This window comes from Protopterus annectens, chromosome 10.part0 (assembly GCF_019279795.1).
Source record: "Protopterus annectens isolate FY-2018-M chromosome 10.part0, PAN1.0, whole genome shotgun sequence".
Taxonomy (NCBI): Eukaryota; Metazoa; Chordata; order Ceratodontiformes; family Protopteridae; genus Protopterus; species Protopterus annectens.
In genome coordinates, this window is record NC_056744.1 from 1,694,690,474 (window position 1) to 1,694,710,152 (window position 19,679).

Sequence of the window (19,679 nt, forward strand, 5' to 3'; positions counted from 1 at the left end):
GCCAGACCTGCCAAAATCAATGGGCAGAGGCACAAAAGCAAATTACAGCCCTCATGGACATGAGAGCTATTCAAAAAGTGCCAGAACAGGAACAAGGACAAGGGTTTTACTCAAGACTTTTCTTGGTCCCCAGAAAGGACAAAGCTTGGAGACCCAAACTAGACCTATCTATTCTAAACACTTACCTGGATATACCAAAATTCAAAATGCTGACACTACAGCAACTTCTTCCCATGCTGGGCAAGAAGGCTTGGCTTGTTACTTTGAACCTCAAAGAGGCATACCTGCATGTCCCAATCAGACAAAATTGAAGAAGATACCTCAGATTCATAGCTGGCACAAAGCATTACCAATTCACTGCACTGCCCTTTGCATCATCTACTGCACCCAGGGTCTTCACAAAATGCCTGGCACCAGTAATAGCATTTTGCAGACAAAAAGGAATTCAACTATATCCTTACTTGGACGACTGCCTTATTCAAGCAGAGAGCAAGGACATTCTACTAAAACATCTGGCATTTGTAAAATGATTACTAATGGGCCTAGGGTACACAATAAATGAAAAGAAGTCAAAACTAGTACCCTCACAAGAGATAATATTCCTGGGTGCAAGCTTGAATACAACAGCCCAGATGGCTTATCTCACGCCAGACAAGCAAAGGCAACTGACTCAGTATTTTCTTTTGATGGCAACAAAAACCCAACTCCCTGCAAGAAAAATTCTGCAGGCCTTGAGGTTCATGGCATACTGCATACTACTAATACTATATGCCAGACTGCATATGAGAAAACTGCAATGGTATCTAAAATGTGTCTGGACTCAACACTGTCACAGTTTGGAAGCAATAATATCACTCATTCCCTGCCTACAACAGGAGTTTTGATGGGCACAGGCATGTCACCACAACAAGGGACAGCCTTTCACTTTACACACAGCCAGGCAGACACTAACAACAGATGCATCGGATTATGCCTGGGGAGCACACATGGCAGGAAAATGTATACAGGGCAAGTGGACCACAAACCAGATGCATTACATCAATCAAAAAGAGATGCTAGCTGTACAGAATGCCCTGACAGCTTTCAGGGACCTTCTGCATCCAGGACAATTGCTACTAAAGACAGATAACACCACAGTTATGTGGTACATAAACGAGCAACGGGGCACACATTCCTATCCCTATGCAGACAAGCCATGACTTTGTGGAACACAGCACTGACCTATCAAATTCATCTGCAAGCACAATTCCTGCCAGGAAAGAAAAATACTCTGGCAGATGACTTAAGCAGAAACATCATGGATCCTCACGAGTGGAAATTAAATCCACAAGTATTCAGCATGATAACTCAGAAATGGGGGTGCCCAGACATAGATCTCTTTGCCTCCCCCCTGAACTACCAACTACAGAAATTCTGCACAAGGACTTACCACACACAAGCATGGAAAGTGGACGCTCTTTCATTCAGTTTGAAAACACTAAAAGTTTATGCCTTCCCACCTCTGCCTCTCCTTGCAAAGGTACTCCTAAAAGCCAGACTAGAGAAGCCAAAAATGATCTTGATTGCTCTGGACTGGCCACGCCAACACTGGTATCCAATCCTAAATAACATGGCTCAAGGCCCAGCATGGATTTTACTTCAAATACCTCATCTTCTGACACAGCAAAGCAATCAGATCCTGCACAGCCAACTCAAAACCTTAAGTCTGGCTGCATAGCAGATTACCTAGCCAAACAGTCAACACTACCCTCTAAAGCTGTTATGGATGTCATTGTGGAGGCCAGGAGAACCAGCACCAGGAAATCTAATCCAGAAAAGTGGAAAAGATTCTGCGCCTGGAACCAGGCTCAGGGCCTATATCCTTTTGTTCCAAATATCCCTCAGATATTACAATACTTAACTGAGATGCTGGACAAGGCCTATCCTTTTCATCTATTAAGATACATGCCTCTGCCATTTCAGCTCATTACAACACGGATCCTCCTATTTACTCTCATCCATTACTAAGGCAATACCTCAGAGGGGCTAAAAACATAAGACCGCCCCGGAGAGCACCAACACCAACTTGGGACCTCAACTTTGTCTTGGAGAAACTAACTTTACCACCTTTTGAGCCAGCCAACTCAGCAGAATTAAAATTTTTGTCATGGAAAACTGCTTTATTTCTGGCTATAACTTCAGCATGAAGAGTTTGAGTTACAGGTACTAATGGCAGTGGAACCTTTTCTCATTTTTCATCAGGACAGGGTTTCCTTAAGAACAAACCCTACATTTATGCCAAAGGTTGTATCTGGTGTGGCTCTCAACCAAACTATTCACTTGCCAACTTTTTATCCAAATCCCCAGAATAAAGAGGAGAGAATTCTGCATTCATTGGACATACACAGGCAGTTACGCTTCTACTTGGACAAAACAAAAGCTTTCAGGAAAACTGAGCAACTGTTTGTATCATATGCTGCAGGGTCACAGGGAAAGGCTATCTCAAAGCAGACTATTTCAAAGTGGATAGGTCACTGTATCCGTTTTTGCTACACACAGTATGGAAAAACTGTGCCTGACAACATTAGGCCACATTCCACCAGGGCATCTGCCACTTCAGCAGCCTTTCTTAGAGGAGTACCAAACAAGGATATTTTGGAAGCTGCAACTTGGAGTTCAGTGCACACATTTGCCAAGCATTACCACTTGCCTATTTACTCTAAATCCAGAGCTGACTTCACCACTGCAGTGCTACAGGGCCTCTTAGCCACTCCAAATCCTCTATAGTTCCAGCCAGCCAACCTCAGCTTTGGGATTCAACCCAAGTGTAATGACTGCAGCAGTGAAACTTGATGAACATAGTACAGTTTTGTACCTACCATAAATGTAGATGTTCGAGTGTATTCACTGCTGCAGTCCAGGTTACCCACCCACCATCCCCACTTTCTTGGCAGCAACTTATCTATACCTTTCTATCCTATACAACCAAAGTGGTGTATTTGCTTGTAACTGAAGGTATTGTTTTTTATTTATTATGTAAGTTTTACTACCAATATGTATTGCCTATCTTTTTTTGGGCACCTGACATCTGGGGCAAGAAAAACTGAAGAAAATGACATTGGCTGCATATTATATACCCCTGGCGCACTGACGTCAGGGAAGAGGCGACAGCAACTGATGCCGGACCAAGACTTTGGAACTCTGGCCGACTGCAGGGACCGCCTGACGGTGGGATAACCCAAGTGTAATGACTGCAGCAGTGAATACACTCGAACATCTGCATTTATGGTAGGTACAAAACTGTACTTTAGTTCTAAAGGTCGTGTAAAATGCAGCCTGGTACGTTGTCCAGTCCCATGGATGCTGGGTTTTTGGCTTTAGAGAGTGCAGTTTTTACCTACGTAGATGTGATTACAGGGACTCTGCATTATTCCTGTATAGGTATGGGCCTTTTAGGGGGTGAGAGGGGGGTAAAGTTATCTGCCAGGATGTTGGCAATATCAGTTGGTTCTGTAATTTTTGTGCCATTGTTCTGTAACTTGAAGCAGATTTGGATGTTCCCATTGAGATTCTTGACATAACTATAGAATGCTTTGTGATTGCCCTTAGAATCAGTGGCAATTTTGTTTTTGTAGCAAGCTTTGGAGGATCTTGTAAGGGATCTCATCTTCTTACTGAGGCTGACCAGGGAGCTCCTCCGCTCATGGGAGTTTACTCTTTTTCAGCAGTTTCTTCCTTCTCTTGTAGAGTTTGTTTATGGCAGGGGACCACCAGATTGGTCTCCTTTATTTTGGAGGATAGTGCCTTGGTTCTGTTTGGGATAGCACTATCCATGCACTTGTGTAAGTGCTTATAGAGTGCATTTGTTTAGGATTCAGCAGTCATAACTGTATTGTCCATATGCATGGGTGTCATGAAGTTTGCCACTTCTGTCTTAAGAAGCATGAAGTTGGCTTTGGAGAATTTTTTTACCATGGTTTCCTTAATGGTGGGTGGATATCTAGGGTGATTAGCTTATGGTCGGATCTGACCAATGAGGAGTTGACTTCAGGTGTGGAACACTGGTCACTCATGTTGGTAATGACTAGATCTAGGATATTGTTGCCCCTGGCGGGGGTGTGGATAAGTTCATCCAGGGCATTGGAATTTATGAATTCCAGAAAGTGTTGAGTGAAAGAGTTTGTACATGAATAGTTTTCCCAGTTAATGGTGGGGTAGTTGAAATCACCCATTATTAGGGTCTTTGTTGAACCCTAATATTTTCCAGTATATCAAGAAAAGAGGAGTGGAAATCATGGGGCATGGTGGGGGACTTCTAGCAAGATACAATTTGGATTGCAGTTTTGCCCAGAGTTAGTTGCACTTGGATAACCTCGGATGCATTATGCTGCTCAACTAGCCTGGAGGTGTGGATATCCTTAATGCATATGGACACACCTTTGCCTTTGGTGTTCTGGTCCAGGTTAGATGTAAGTGTAGGGCTGACATACACATGGCCCCAGGTTCTAATACAGAAAATTCCAGACATTTTTAATCTTGTTCCATTTTACATTATATTAAATATCACTTATAACATACTTAGTGTTGCTGGTATGAATTATATGTATGAGGGATAAGACACCCTTACTGTGTTTTGAAGGTTCAGAAGTATGACTGAGGGTATACTGTCTGCTATGTTACTATAAGTATAATTCTGCTATCTGGCTTGGATAGCCTTCACGCTTAAATAAAACACAAACACAAATGATTGTATATACAAGGATCTTGTCAGGTAACATACATACATGGTTAACACCTCATTTTGTCATCTGTATTTATGAATGATTCATAACTATGTCTGAGAAGCACTTCTTCTGTGGCAAAGATGGGAAATCACCACTATGAAAGAAAATATTTTGTTCCTTATGCGTAGGTTTGAATTGCACACTGTAAAAATTAATTTTAGCAGTGTACGAAGGCAAATAATTGTGTCAGGTCATGACATTCATGCCGCCAGTGCATGTCAGCAAAGTTAAATTACCTAACAGTTACAGCAGACACCCTTCAACCTAATGTCAAGTGTCAGATTAACCTTCCAATTTCAAACAGTCAGCTTCTCCCTGCTTGGCACTGTTATGCTCCAGTTAACATTGCGCAGACATGGTTGGCAACATTGCTCGAGTTTGCTCACTACCAGTAAACATGATAACAGAAATTGGCAGTAAATCTTTATTTGCTATAGCTATTGTTTTGGGATTAGACATGTCTGGTGTTAGAGGAGAAGGTATCCAATTTAGGGCACAGAGGTGGTGTGTTCAGGAGTCCAAAATATTTATTGGAGTCCTGGTAAAGGGCCACAGGCATCTGCAGGGGAACTATTCTGGCTCCCAGTAAAAGTCTGAGGCTTGGAATAGTCTGGCCAAGGCTGTATCCAGTGTGACTGACATCTCAAGCAGTGAACAGTGTAAGCACCACTTCAACAACCTAAAAAGGTGCAAGAGGGATACTCAATCAGTAGGCTGGTTGACATTCAAACTACAAGCATCCCACAATTGTTTAAATATGGTAGTAAAGAGAATGTATAATATATAGAAAGCCAAATATAGGCAAGACTGGTATGTATAATTCTTTTCTTTCTTTTTGCTGCTAATCCTGAAATAGTTGCAAATAGGCAGACTCATGCCATGCTGATCATCTGGAAAGACTGAGAGAAGCAAATGGTATGTATGCAGCACATGAGAAGTATTATTCTATCCATCCATCCTCAACTCCTTTTCCCATTTTGCACATGGGATCAGAGTGTCAGGGTATCATTTCAGCAGTGGCAATCATCTTGAGCCAAGGTTTACACTGCTGGCTGGCTAGCCCTGTCATAGTAGTTCATTCGTACCACTCACTTGCGCACACACACTCACCTAGGGCCAATTAAGAGTGTCCAAGCACCTACTGCATGTCTTTGAAATGTGGGAGGAAACCAGAGCACCCAGAGGAAACCCACGTGACCACAGGGAGGACATGCAGACTTCACACAGAAGGCATCCCAGCAGAGAATCGAATTGGAGAGCTTTTTGCTGTGAGGAGAGAATGCTAACTACTGCAAAAATGTTTTTGTTTTCTATGCAGTAGTAGCAAATAACTTTAAAAGTAAAAGAAAAATGTTTTTGTTTTTTATGCAGTAGTACACTAAGCATGCATATCTTCACTCTAAAAGCAATTATGTATGCAAACTGACTTTAGGAGTCAAGTGTAAGACTGTAGTCAGAGGTTGTGTGTTTAAATACTGCAAGTAACAAATATACATTTTTTTTCAATTTTTTAATAATATATAAATTAAAATCTAACAGCAGAAACAAAATAAAGCTTGTCCACGAAGAAGAGGTGTATAACTATTTAATACTAAAAGTTAACAAGTGTAACCAAAATAAAACACAGTAAAACGTGAAGTCATTGTTAAGTAACTGGATGAGTGCTCCAAAATTTAGTATTAAATAGTTTTAAACCTCTCCGTTTTGGACAGGCTTTGTTTTGTTTCAGCTGTTGCATTTCATGTTGGCAAGATACCTGTAACTGTCTGTTGTGCTTTTTTACCTGGATGTAAATTAAAATCTATACAAGTGGCAGAAAATCCCTGCTATTAACTGCAGTCTGTATAATTGGTCTAAACAAATCTGCAGTATATACACATTGCAAGGATTACTTTAAGCAATCCATAATTATAGTTGTTAGGAAATATACTTAAATATACTTAAAAGTAATACTTCAGATAAAGGTAGTTGCATTATTGTGATAATGCATTGTATGTGACATATGATATTACTAATTTTATCTCTTTTTTTTTTACCCCAACCCTTATCTCTTTTTTTTTTCTATTTTCTGTTATGTGTTGTCAAAATGTCTCCATGTCATCCATCTGTAGCAGATAACTAAATGCTTCACAGCAAAGCAAGGTAGGCCAACCCCAGTGGGTCAGCCTCTCCCCATTTCACCAGCTCCAGCTCTGACTGCCAGCACACCTGAGACCAAACCAGGCAGTACTGCCTCTGATGCCCCTGAACTACCTGCGCTCTCAGGTAGCACTACTCTGGCAGCTGGCGCTTTGGTGCCCTCTGTGAGTAGAGGTGGAGGTGAAGATTTCATCACCTGCCAGGAGATGCCAGGGTTGGTGTATAGGGTTGGCCACAGCACCATTGGTGTATACCTACACCAGAGGAAGATGCTGCTCTCCCTCATGGTTTGTAGGAGGAGATGTCGTCAAGCACTCCAGCAGCCAGCACAGTAAAGGAACAGTGATTACAGTCCTGTGAGTGAGGATTAGATTCTTAGTTTCTCCATGTTTGGTGGGCATGAGCTTGCATTGTCCCCACCCTCACCCCAATCATGGTGTCCCCAAATCATCTGTGTCTCTCATCATCCATGTATTTTGTCTTGTTTGTCCTGTTTGCATTTGCTTCCTCACCTACCATACTTACCTGACTCAGAAATACCAAAGTCCCTTACCCAGCATTCCTCTCTTACTGAGGTAAAAAACAAAATGGACACCTGTCCCACAAAAAAAAAAAAAAAAATTGTCCCATACATAGTCTCCATTTTACATGCATGTCTCCTTGACACACTTGGTTTGGTCCAATTGGCTGTACAACATGATTGCTAGATTGTCACCCCTCTTTGTGAAATGACAGTCCAAATTCAGCTAATATTCTGTGCATTTTAAGTTTACACTGTTGAAGAAATGGATAGTTATGGTTCTTTCCTACTGCTTTCCTGCAAATTTTTATATTGCTTTCCCTTTGTTCTTCTCCTTGCTCGACCCCTATTTCACCATTTTCCTATCTACCCCATTTTAACACATATAATTTGGTCAAAAAATAGAATTGCACACAACACACAACTGTCAAAACACCTATTTGCATATAGTTTGTAAAGCTGTCTCTGGAAGTATACCTGCACATTGGAACATAACCACCAAATACTACGCATTGCACTCTCATCAGTCTGGTAACATGCAGAACAAAATATCTTGACAGTTGAACATGGTTAGCTATTCATTTTGTGCAGGCCTTTCAACATTTTCTCTCCAACATCTAATGCTGATGTCATCCACTATAAGTTGTCCTGCAGCCTTGTAAAAGTCAGACTTGTGCCATAGTACTTGTATAAAGTACTGAGTTCTGTAGTCTCTGTACTTAGGTAGGGGTTCTGTTCTCACTGCAGTCATCTGTGTGTGTGTGTGTGTGTGTGTGTGTGTGTGTGTGTGTGTGTGTGTGTGTGTGTGTGTGTCTGTCTCGTACCTCTCAACTGTCCAGTTTTTGTCTTATATTTTTTGTCTTTTCCTCATAAAATTTATGATTTTCTGCATTTTCTTTGTGGCAAGTTAGTGAGGACTGAATTCACTAAATATGACCGGTATTTTAGTTTCAGACTTCATCTCCTTCAGACAATACACGATAACACAGCACCTTTTATTCTGGCAACTTTCTAAGCTTATAAGAGTAATATTTAAAATGTGTTCCTGTTTTTTGGGACTTAGTCCCCCATTACCTTTGGTTTTGTCCAGATTTTTTTGTGCTAAGAGATTGAGAGCTATTTGTGTATGTTTGTGCACCTGGTTGACATTAGAGAGAGCATTTTACACCAGCCTGTGAGACACTGCTACTACCATTTTCTCTCCACCAGACACAGCTGATGTCATCACCTGTAAAGTGTTGTCTGACACTCTCCAAGTCAGACTTGAGGTGTGGTGTTTGCCTTAAATACAGAGTTCTATAGTCAGTGTACTTGGGTAGAGGCCAACTGGGATATATGTGTGTATGCGCACTTGCTTGGCATTTTAGAGAGTATTTTACAGCAGCATGTGGGACACTGCTATTAAAATCTTCCTGTCACCAGACTCTCCTGATGTCATCAGCTGTAACTGATTTATAGATATGCAGTATTCCCATCACAGCAGGGTCAGAGACTGGCCTGTAGGCCAGGCACAAGTCGACTCATCCTGTGTGATACAGATTAGAGTGACAGGGCTTTCAGTCTATCCACATACACCATGGCATAGTTTGTAGGCCCTGTATTTTCTTGGTGAAAAACCCCTGTGGTCTTTCCAGCTGCTGCAGGTGTCTGGTGAGGTACATGCAAAAGGGAACATTATACTGTATTAGTGTTCTGATGAGGTTTGAGTACAATATTATGTCATCTTCAGATCTGGATATGATGGTCTGACTTAAGAGGTGCATGGCATAGCCTTTCCATACCACTATGGACACTTGGTGGTCAAAGTTCAGATTGATATCTTTGTTGTTCTTTTGTCTTGCACTACTGGGTTTCAGCATAGGATGAGTGATGTTCTTCTTGTTTCACTGTTGCAGTCATCACACTTGGGTTATCTGCCTGCAGGTAGCCCTCAGTTGGCCCTTATGTCGGAGACTTAGTATTTCTGCGTTGGTTGTTGTCACTCCAGGACTGACATCCGGTCATCAGGGGTATAAAGACAGGTAGCTGATGCCATTACATCAGTCTTTGTTGCCAAGGATCCCGAAGCAGAAGCAGTTTGCACAAGTGCTGGTCGGCTGTTTACCTGTCCTCATTTTCCGAATTGAAGTCTTCAAAAGCTAAGTACCCCGTTGGGGATCTTTTTTTCTTGCTCTAACTGATGTCAGAGAAAGTTAATAATTGTCTCACCTGTGGAAAGCAAATACCACACTGAGATTTTCATTCTTCCTGCATCAACCTGTTTAGGCCCAGACCACTATGTACCTTGCTGTTGGTTTTGTGCTTTGCTCAACACCCAAACTCTTTGCTGTCAGGCCCTTATTGTCGCTAAGTGCTTTCAATCTCAAGCTCTGTATTCCAAAATGGCTTTGGTAAGCCATCCGACTACCAGTCTTCTGAAAAAGTGTAAGGGTAAAGATAGAGACAGACCGCACATGTCCGAAACTGCCAACGATGCTTCTGTTAAGCTAGTTGACAGTTTGCCGGTACTCAATGAGGTGCTTTTGCAGCCCCTGATGCCAACTTCGATGGATTCACAGGCTGCTACCGAGACCCGTTCGGAGTCCGGTATGCCACAAGACTTTTCTTTGACTACAGATCCTGCAGATGTCTCTACCTTGGATGGGTCCAGAGCCGCTGTGCAGGCACCGGCTTCCAAGGAAGGTCTCCGCACTACCAATATTTGACACAACCGATGACTTCTTTCATGTCTTCAGTTTCTAAAGCCAAGAGTATGAGCTACGCCTAAAAAAACTGATGACCCAAACTCAAGCACCTGTTTACTGCCACAACATCAAATGCTTAAAATGGCAGAAGGACCTGATTATGCTAATTAGGGTAAGCCAGCCTTCCCCTGCTAAGAGAAAAAGACAGACCAAGAGTCCGACGACTCTGAGGTTTCTGAATATGAAGACATGCCTATATCTGTTTGAGGATTGATATGCAAAGAAAGTCATGCCCTCTGCTTCACCTCTAGAGGATTTTTCTTGTGGTGAAACCCTACATACTTTGAGAGCATTTCCACTGGGAATGTCAAGACTATCCTCAATCCAAAAAGAGAATTTTTTTAGATTTGCCACAACATAGACCTTTAGCAAAACCTCCAGTTCTGAATGTTGTGGATGATATCTTTATGGAGTCCAGACAGGTACTACAGAGTTCCTGACTGTCACAAATTTCTTTTCAAAAATCCTACTGCTGACGTGGAGGTAATCTCCCAGGGGCCTAAAGGTATAAAAGCAACTACAGCTAAGAATCCCACCCCTTCGGACAGGGATTCCAGAGCTTTACACAGATGGGGTGTAAAAGTATACACATATGCAACACTCACCATTAGGGCATTGAATTGCCAGTTTCACATGCTGAAGTACCAGCAACATATTATGGAACTTATTAAGCAAAAATTAGCTACCCCTACAGACTGTGCAGAAAATAAAGAATTACAAGAGCTTATGGATTCTGCAAGCCAAGTCAGCAAGCATACTTTGCAGTGTGGCTTTGGTGCTCTAGAAGCATCTTGCAGGGCAGCAGTCACTGGTTCTGTGCTCAGAAGGCATGCTTGGCTTAAGGAGCAGACCTTTCCAGACCATGTCAAATCAAAATTGCTAGACACTCTTTTGTACAAGGACAATCTGTTTGGCACCAAAGCAGAAGAGGTTCTAAAAAAGATGGGAAAAAAAGCTAAATCTATGCAGACAAGTCAAAGATTTCTTGCAAGTGCAGCCTCCTACATTCGGTAGGCATTGCCCCTCAAAGCATTGGCCCTTTCCAGTCCCCCCAGACTACAGTCTCAGGGTATGCAGAGATCAAGCAATGGAGTGACTCCTCTTCAAAAACAGGGAGTGCTAAGCCACCCCCTTATGGAAAGAATTCACAATGACTTCTCAACTCCACTCTGCACCTCTGCCCAACTGCTCGTTCCCCTAGGAGAAAAACTTGCCCATCATGCAAACGACTGGACCTCCATCACCAAAGACTGATGGGTCCTCAACATTGTATCCCAGGGGTACAAATTTTACTTCCACTCACTGCCAGCCCCCAAAAGGATTACCAGACCTTCCTCCAACCCAGTGGGCAGAGGCACAAATCCAAGTTCAATCCCTGCTCTCCATAAGGGCAATTCATCCTGTTCCTGAAGAACAGATAGGTCAAGGGTTCAATTCCAGACTTTTCCTGGTACCCAGAAAAGAGGGCACTTAGTGCCCAATCCTAGAGCTTTCCATTCTAATCACCTTCATGGTGGTAACAAAATTCAAAATGCTCACCCTTCAGCAGCTTCTTCCTATGCTGTCCAAAGATACCTGGTTAGCTACCCTAGACCTAAAAGAAGCCTACCTGCAAATCCCTTTCAGGGACTCGTGTAGGAAATACCTACTTTTCAGGACAGGATCTATGCATTATCAGTTCTCTGCACTTCCCTTTGGCTTATCCACTGCTCCCAGAGTATTCACATTGCCTGGCTCCAGCCATTGCCTATTGCAGACAGAGAAAAATTCAAATTTACCCATACATGGACGACTGCCTGATTCAGACAGACAATCAGGAAAAGCTGTTTCAGCACCTGACATTTCTAAAGAACCTTCTAACCTCCCTAGGGTACACTATCAATGAAAAGAAATCAAAACTAGTTCCCATTCAAAAGATTGTATTCCTGGGAGCAAGCCTGGACACAGCATCCCAGATGGCATTCCTTACTCCAGAAAAAACAAGCCTGTCTGACAGGCTACTTCACTCACACAGCCACCAGAACCCAGCTATCTACAAGGAAAATCCTGCAGGCCCTAGGGTTCATGGCCTCTTGCATCCTACTAATTCCATATGCCAGACTGCATATGAGGAAACTTCAGTGGTACTTAAAATGTCTTTGGTAGTGGTACTTAAAATTACTTTGGTGCCAACATTCTCAGGACCTGGAAATGCATCAGGCTATGCATGGGGGGCACACCTGGATGACAAGTGCATTAAGGGCCACTGGAGCCCAAGTCAAATTCAAATGCACATCAACCATTAAGAGATGCTAGCAGATGCTCATCGTGCATACAGCAGCAGTCATAACAGATGGGTTATCCTGCCGTCAGGCGGGTCCTCGGTCGGCCGAATTCCAAAGTCTAGGTCCGGCGTCAGATGTCGTCGCTTCTTCCCTGACATCAGTGCAGCAGGGGTATAAAAGAACCAGCCGACGCCATTTTCTTCAGTCTTTCTTGCTGCGCGGTGCCCGAAGCAGAAGCAGTTCGCAAGTGCCAGTCGGCCAGCTCCTGAGATTACGAATATTTTTCAACCGAAGTCTTCTTGAAAGCCAAGTACCCCGTTGGGGAAACTTTTCTTGCCTCAGACCGATGTCAGACAAAGTTAATAATTGCATTTCATGTGGGAAGCAAATACCGCATAAGGATTTCCATTCCCTCTGCATTCCTTGCTTAGGCCCAGACCACGACGTCTCGGCCTGTCGTTTTTGTGCTACATTCAACAAATGCACTACTAAGCGTCGGGCGGAGTTCGCCCAACACTATTTTGGCAAAAAGTTTAATTTCATTATGTCATCGGATACTCCGACTCCAGTTTTGAGTAAAAAACGCAAAGATAAGGACCGACATACGAGGTCCGCGACTTCTACCGACACCACGCTAAAGCAGACTACAGGTGCTCCGGTTCTCAGCGAGGCACCTACGCAGCCCCTGACTACCGATGACACTTCCTTAGCGGTGTCTTCTGTGCCCGAGGTCGCAGGCTCCTCGGCCTACACCCCGATTACAGATACTGACGCCACTCTTGGTGGGGAAACTCAGAGTTTAGACAGGCCTACCACCTCTCAAGGTGTCTTCAGGCCTTCTTCTTCTTTTTCCATTAAGGCTTTCACTAAATCTAAAGCAGCCATGCATACTAAAAGACAAGCTCCACAGGGCCCCTCTCAAGGACCCATGCCTAAACAACAGATGCTCAAAATGGCTGAGGATTTGATTACACTTATCAGGGGTTCTCAACCCCCCCTCGGACAAAAGGCCCAGAGTGGAGGAAGAATACCATTCCTCGGACCAGGCCTCCATTACTTCAGAACATTCTGAAGACCAGGAACATTCATACTCCCCTTTTGAAGATTCTGATGCAGAGGAGTCCATTCCCTCTGTCTCCCCCCGAGGACTATTCTTTTGGGGAAACCTTGCATACCTTGAGGGAGCACTTCCACTGGGAAGGCCAAGATTACTCAGACTCCAAGAAAAGGCTCCGAGATTTCCTCTTGCTCCCTCAGCACAGGCCTCTGGCTATCCCACCTGTCTTAGACATACTAGATGATGTGTATTCAGAGGCCAGCCTTAACCCAGATTCTTTACCTCCAGCTCCAGTCAAGCCTGACAGGTATTACCGGGTTCCTGATTCACACCAATTCCTATACAAAAGCCATGAGGCTGACCCAGAAACTATTTCACAGGGTCACAAGGGAATTAAGGCCTCCACTGCCAAAAATCCATTACCTTCAGAGAGAGATTCCAGAGCTTTAGAAAGGTGGGGGGAAAAGGTATACACCTCGGCCACTTTAACCATGAGGGCATTAAACTGACAGTTCCATATGTTAAAGTATCAACAGTTTCTGTTATCTCAGTTGAAAAGCAAAATGTCACAACCTGAACAACCAGACTTGAAGAAGTTGCAGCATTTGTTGCATAGTGCAGAACAAGTGGGTAAACATACCATGCAATGTGGTTTTGATGCTTTAGAGGCCTCATGTAGAGCTGCTGTTACAGGATCAGTCATACGTAGACATGCTTGGCTCAAAGAGCAAACCTTACCAGATCATGTCAAAGCTAAATTACTAGATGCACCTCTTCAAAAAGATGTATTGTTTGGTGTTAAAGCTGAGGAGGTATTAAAGAAATTGGAGGAAAAGGCAAAATCAATGCAAACAGTGAAAGATTTCCTACAGGTACAACTTCCATGTTTCAGTAGAAATTGGCCTAAAAAAATTGGTCCTTTCCAGCCACGGACAGACCTCAAAGAGGTAGATACAGGTGCTCAAGGGGTAGAGGGCAATCTCAAGGATCATTTAGAGGCAGACAATGGCAAGCACCTACACCAAGAGGTGGAGAGGATAGATCACAGCCATTCAGAAAGCAGAACCAATGACTTTCCCCTTTGCATGCCAAGCAAAGCTCTAATGGCAGCACCTTTAGGCGTAAAACTGGCATTATTTTCGAAAAATTGGCATATTGTCACAAAAGACAAATGGATCCTGGACATTGTAGACAGAGGCTACAGATTCCACTTTCACACCCTTCCAAAAATGAGAGTCATGCCAAACCTGCCACAAAATCAAAGGGCAGAGGCACAAAAACAAATTTCAGCTCTCATGGACATGAAAGCTATTCAAGAGGTACCTGCACAAGAACAGGGTCAAGGTTTTTATTCCAGACTATTCCTGGTACCAAGGAAGGACAAAGATTGGAGACCTATTTTGGACCTGTCCATCCTAAACACATATTTACTCATACCAAAATTCAAGATGCTCACATTACAGCAGCTTCTTCCCATGCTGGGCAAGGAGTCTTGGCTGGTAACATTGGACCTCAAGGAGGCATACCTGCATGTCCCTATCAGACAAGATTGCAGAAGATACCTCAGATTTCTTGCAGGTTCAACCCATTATCAATTCTCTGCATTGCCCTTTAGCTTATCTACTGTGCCCAGAGTGTTCACGAAATGCCTGGCATCAGTAATTGCCTTCTGCAGACTTCAAGGGATACAAATATACCCATATCTGGATGACTGCCTGATCCAAGCGGACAGCAAACACATACTTCTGAAACACCTGGCGTCTGTAATAAAGTTGTTGAACTCTCTGGGATACACAGTCAACAAAAAGAAATCAAGACTAATACCCTCTCAAACAATAATTTTCCTGGGTGCCAGCTTGAATACAAACACCCAGATGGCCTACCTCACGCCAGAGAAACAAGGGCAACTAACTCAATACTTCAGAAAACTGGCAACCTTCACCAGGCTGACTGCAAGGAAAATCCTGCAGGCTCTGGGATTCATGGCATCTTGCATCCTGCTAATCCCATGTGCCAAGCCGCATATGAGGAAACTTCAATGGTACCTAAAAAACTTATGGTCTCAACACAGCCACAGTTTGGAAACAATTATACCACTGATTCCATGCCTCCAAAAGGAATTTCTGTGGTGGGCTCAAGCATGCCAAAGAAACATAGGTCTCCCATTCTCCTTGCCTCAAGCAAATCAAATCATCACAACAGACACCTCGGACTATGCCTGGGGGGTGCACATGACAGATCAGTGCATTCAGGGCAAATGGTCCCAAAAAGAAAAGCACCTACACATCAGTCAAAAGGAAATGGTAGCAGTAAAAAATGCTATTATGGCTTACTGCATCCAGGCCAGCTATTGATAAGGACAGACAACACCACAGTGATGTGGTACATAAACAAACAGGGAGGAACCCATTCATATCCCCTGTGCAGACTAGCCATGTCTCTTTGGAACATGGCTCCGGAATTACAAATCCAACTTCAAGCACAATTCCTGCCAGGCAAGGAAAACACGCTGGCAGACAACCTAAGCAGAAATATGACAGATCCACATGAATGGAAGTCGCATCCTCAAGTTTTTACAAAGATAATTCAAGCATGGGGAAGGCCAGACATAGATCTTTTTGCTACCCACAGAAATTACCAATTGACAAAATTCTGCTCAAGGACCTATCATCCACGGGCCTGGAAAGTGGACACACTCTCTTTCAGTTGGACAACAATGACAGTTTATGCCTTTCCACCTCTTCCTCTGCTGCCCAAAGTCCTATTAAAAGCCAGAGCAGACGGACCAAAGATGATTCTCATTGCTCCAGACTGGCCAAGACAACACTGGTACCCACTCCTGAGGAGCCTGATGCATTCCCCACCATGGATCCTGCCTCTAATGCCTCTTCTGTTGACTCAGCACAACTTCAAAACTCTTCACAGTCAGCTGAAAACACTCAATCTAGCCGCATGGAGGATTCCTTAAATTCACAACAGACCCTACTCTCCAAGGAGGTGCAGGATGTCATTTTGGAGGCCAGAAGGCCTTCTACTAGAAAAGCCTACTCCGCAAAATGGAAACGGTTTTGTGCCTGGAATCAGAAAAAGGGTCAGAATCCTGGAATACTGAATTTACCTCAAATATTACAGTACCTAGCTGAGATGCTAAGCAGTGGACTTTCATTCTCCTCCATCAAAATCCATGCCTCAGCCATTTCTGCTCAATACAACACTGATCCTCCTTTATTCTCTCACCCCCTCTTAAGACAGTTCCTCAGAGGGGCTAAGAATATAAAACCCCCAAGGAAGTAACCAGTACCTGCTTGGGACCTCAATTTAATTCTAGAAAAACTGACCCTGCCTCCATTTGAGCCAGCTGCTTCAATGGAACTGCAATATTTGTCATGGAAAACAGCCTTCCTTCTGGCTATCACCTTAGCACGCAGGGTTTCGGAACTACAAGCCCTCATGGCTGTGCAGCCTTTCATCATTTTCCATCAGAACAGTTTCCTTACGAACCAACCCTTCCTTTATGCCAAAGGTAGTATCCAGGGTAGCCTTGAATCAGGCTATCCACTTACCTACCTTTTACCCTAATCCACAAAACAAAGGGGAGAGACTACTATATTCCTTGGGCATTCACAGACAGCTTCGTTATTATTTGGACAGAACAAAGCCATTCAGAAACTCAGACCAACTCTTTGTGTCCTATGCTACAGGTGCTCAAGGGAAGGCTATTTCCAAACAGACAATCTCAAAATGGATAGCCCACTGCATACGCTTTTGTTATTCTTTTCATGGTAAAACTGTACCTACAGGCATCAGATCTCACTCCACAAGGGCCACAGCTACCTCTGCAGCTTTCCTACCAAAGATATTTTGGAAGCAGCCACTTGGAGTTCTGTACATACATTCTCCAAGCACTATCACCTACCATTATACTCGAAATCTAGAGCAGGCTTTGCCACTGCAGTCTTGCAGGGCATCCTTGCTCCTCCTAGTTCAACTTAGTGCCTACCACCCCTTTTTTAGCTTTGGGATTCTACCCATCTGTTATGACTGCAGCTGTATGCACGATGAACATAGTACAGTTTTGTACCTACCATAAATGTAGATGTTCGAGTGCTAATACAGCTGCAGTCCAGGTTTCCCTCCCTCCTTCCCCTCTTGGGACAGGCCTAATTGCTAACAGCTCCTCATACAACCTGATTGGGGTATTCATTTATGGTGTATTTGCTTGCAACTACTGTTTTTTTGATTATATTCCATTGCATTATTACATAAATTTATGTTTTTCCTTCCTTCTGGGGGCACCTGACATCTGGGGCAAGAAAAACTGAAGAAAATGGCGTCGGCTGGTTCTTTTATACCCCTGCCGCACTGACATCAGGGAAGAAGCGATGACATCCGACGCCGGACCTAGACTTTGGAATTCGGCCGACCGAGGACCCGTCTGACGGTAGGATAACCCATCTGTTATGACTGCAGCTGTATTAGCACTTGAACATCTACATTTATGGTAGGTACAAAACTGTACTTTCAGCATGCTCTTAACAGCTTTCAGATACCTACTCCCACCAGGACCCCTACTAATTAAATCAGACAACACCACAGTTATGTGGTACATCGACAAGCAGGGAGAACCCACTCTTACCCACTCTGCAGGCTAGCCATGGCCCTGTAGAACACGGCCTTGGACATGCATGTTCATCTGCAAGCTCAATTCCTGCCAGGCAAACAAAATTCACTGGCAGATGACTTAAGCAGAAATCCCCTAGACCCACATGAGTGGCAATTAGAACCCAGCACCTTCAGACTTCTAATCCAGAAATGGGGGACCCAACAGGTGGACCTTTTGCCTCCCCCTGCAATCACCAGCTCAGCAAATTCTGCACCAGGACCCCTCACAGCAGGGCCTGGATACTGGATGTCTTATCCTTCTAGTGGGAAAACCTCTCAATCTATGCATTCCCCCCTCTGCCCCTTCTTTCAAGAATATTCCTCAAGATAAGACGGGACAGACCAAGGACAATCCTGATTTCCCAGGACTGGCCATGCCTGCAACAGTACCCACTACTGAGCAGCCTGTCACTGGTTGATCCCAACCCTCCACCCTCAGCAGGGGGGACAGATCTTGCATCTGCAAGTGCAAACCCTGAATCTTGCATCCTGGCTTATTCCATGAATTCTACCCCAGTGACCAGCCTAAGCAAGCAGGTACTGGATGTCATTCTTGAAAGCAGAAGATCCAGTACAAGGATCTGTGATATGCTGATAAGTGGAAAAGGTATTGGTCCTGGATTCAATCTAAAGGAGAGGACACAGCACTGCCCTCCTTACCTCTAATCATGTATTACCTCGCAGATCTACTCCACAGAGGCCTTCTCCTCCATTAAGATCCATGCCTCTGCCATCTTGGCTCATTACAACACTGAGCCACCTCTCTTCTCTCGCCCTCTCCTCAAACAGTTCCTGAGAGGGGCAAACAACATAAGGCCACCAAGGAAAACACCCACCCCTACTTGGAACCTTAACTTTGTACTGGAAAAGCTCATGCTTCCTCCCTTTGAGCCTGCAGCATCAGCAGAGTTAAAATTCCTTTCTTGGAAAACAGCCTTGCTTTTGGCCATCACTTCAGCTAGAAGAGTGTCAGAGCTACAAGTACTTATGGCTGTGGAACCCTTCATTATTTTTCATGCTTACAGGGTCTCCCTCTGGACTAATCCTTCCTTTATGCCTAAAGTGGTGTCCAGTTTGGCTCTCAGCCAATCTATCCATTTGCCAACTTTCTTCCCTAATCCTCAAAATGAAGGGGAAAGGATCCTGCACTCCTTGGATGTGCACACACATCTCAGATTCTACCTGGATAGGACTAAACCCGTCAGGAAATCTGACCAGTTACTACTCAGTTTTGCTCCATAAGCAGAGGGCAAGGCCATTTCAAAACAAACAACTTCCAAATGGATAGCACTCTGTATCCATTTCTGCTGCAAACACCATGGAAACCAACCCCTCAGGGGGCCAGAACATACTCCACTGGGGCAACGTCTACCTCTACAGCAGTCCACAGGGTAGTCCATAAAAGGGACATTCTAGAAGCTGATACCTGGAGATCTTTACACACCTTCACCAAGCATTACCACCTGCCTATATTTTCCAAATCCAGGGCAGGTTTTGCAACTGTAGTCCTGCAGGGCATACTAGTCTGTC

At 43.9% G+C, this 19,679-nt stretch overlaps 1 protein-coding gene across 2 annotated transcripts in view; it reads left to right on the top strand.

Moving 5' to 3' along the window:
* LOC122813914 (zinc-binding protein A33-like) overlaps positions 1–19,679 on the top strand; it is a 425,931-nt gene that overhangs the window by 372,363 nt on the left and 33,889 nt on the right. The gene's annotated exons all lie outside the window — the stretch shown is intronic.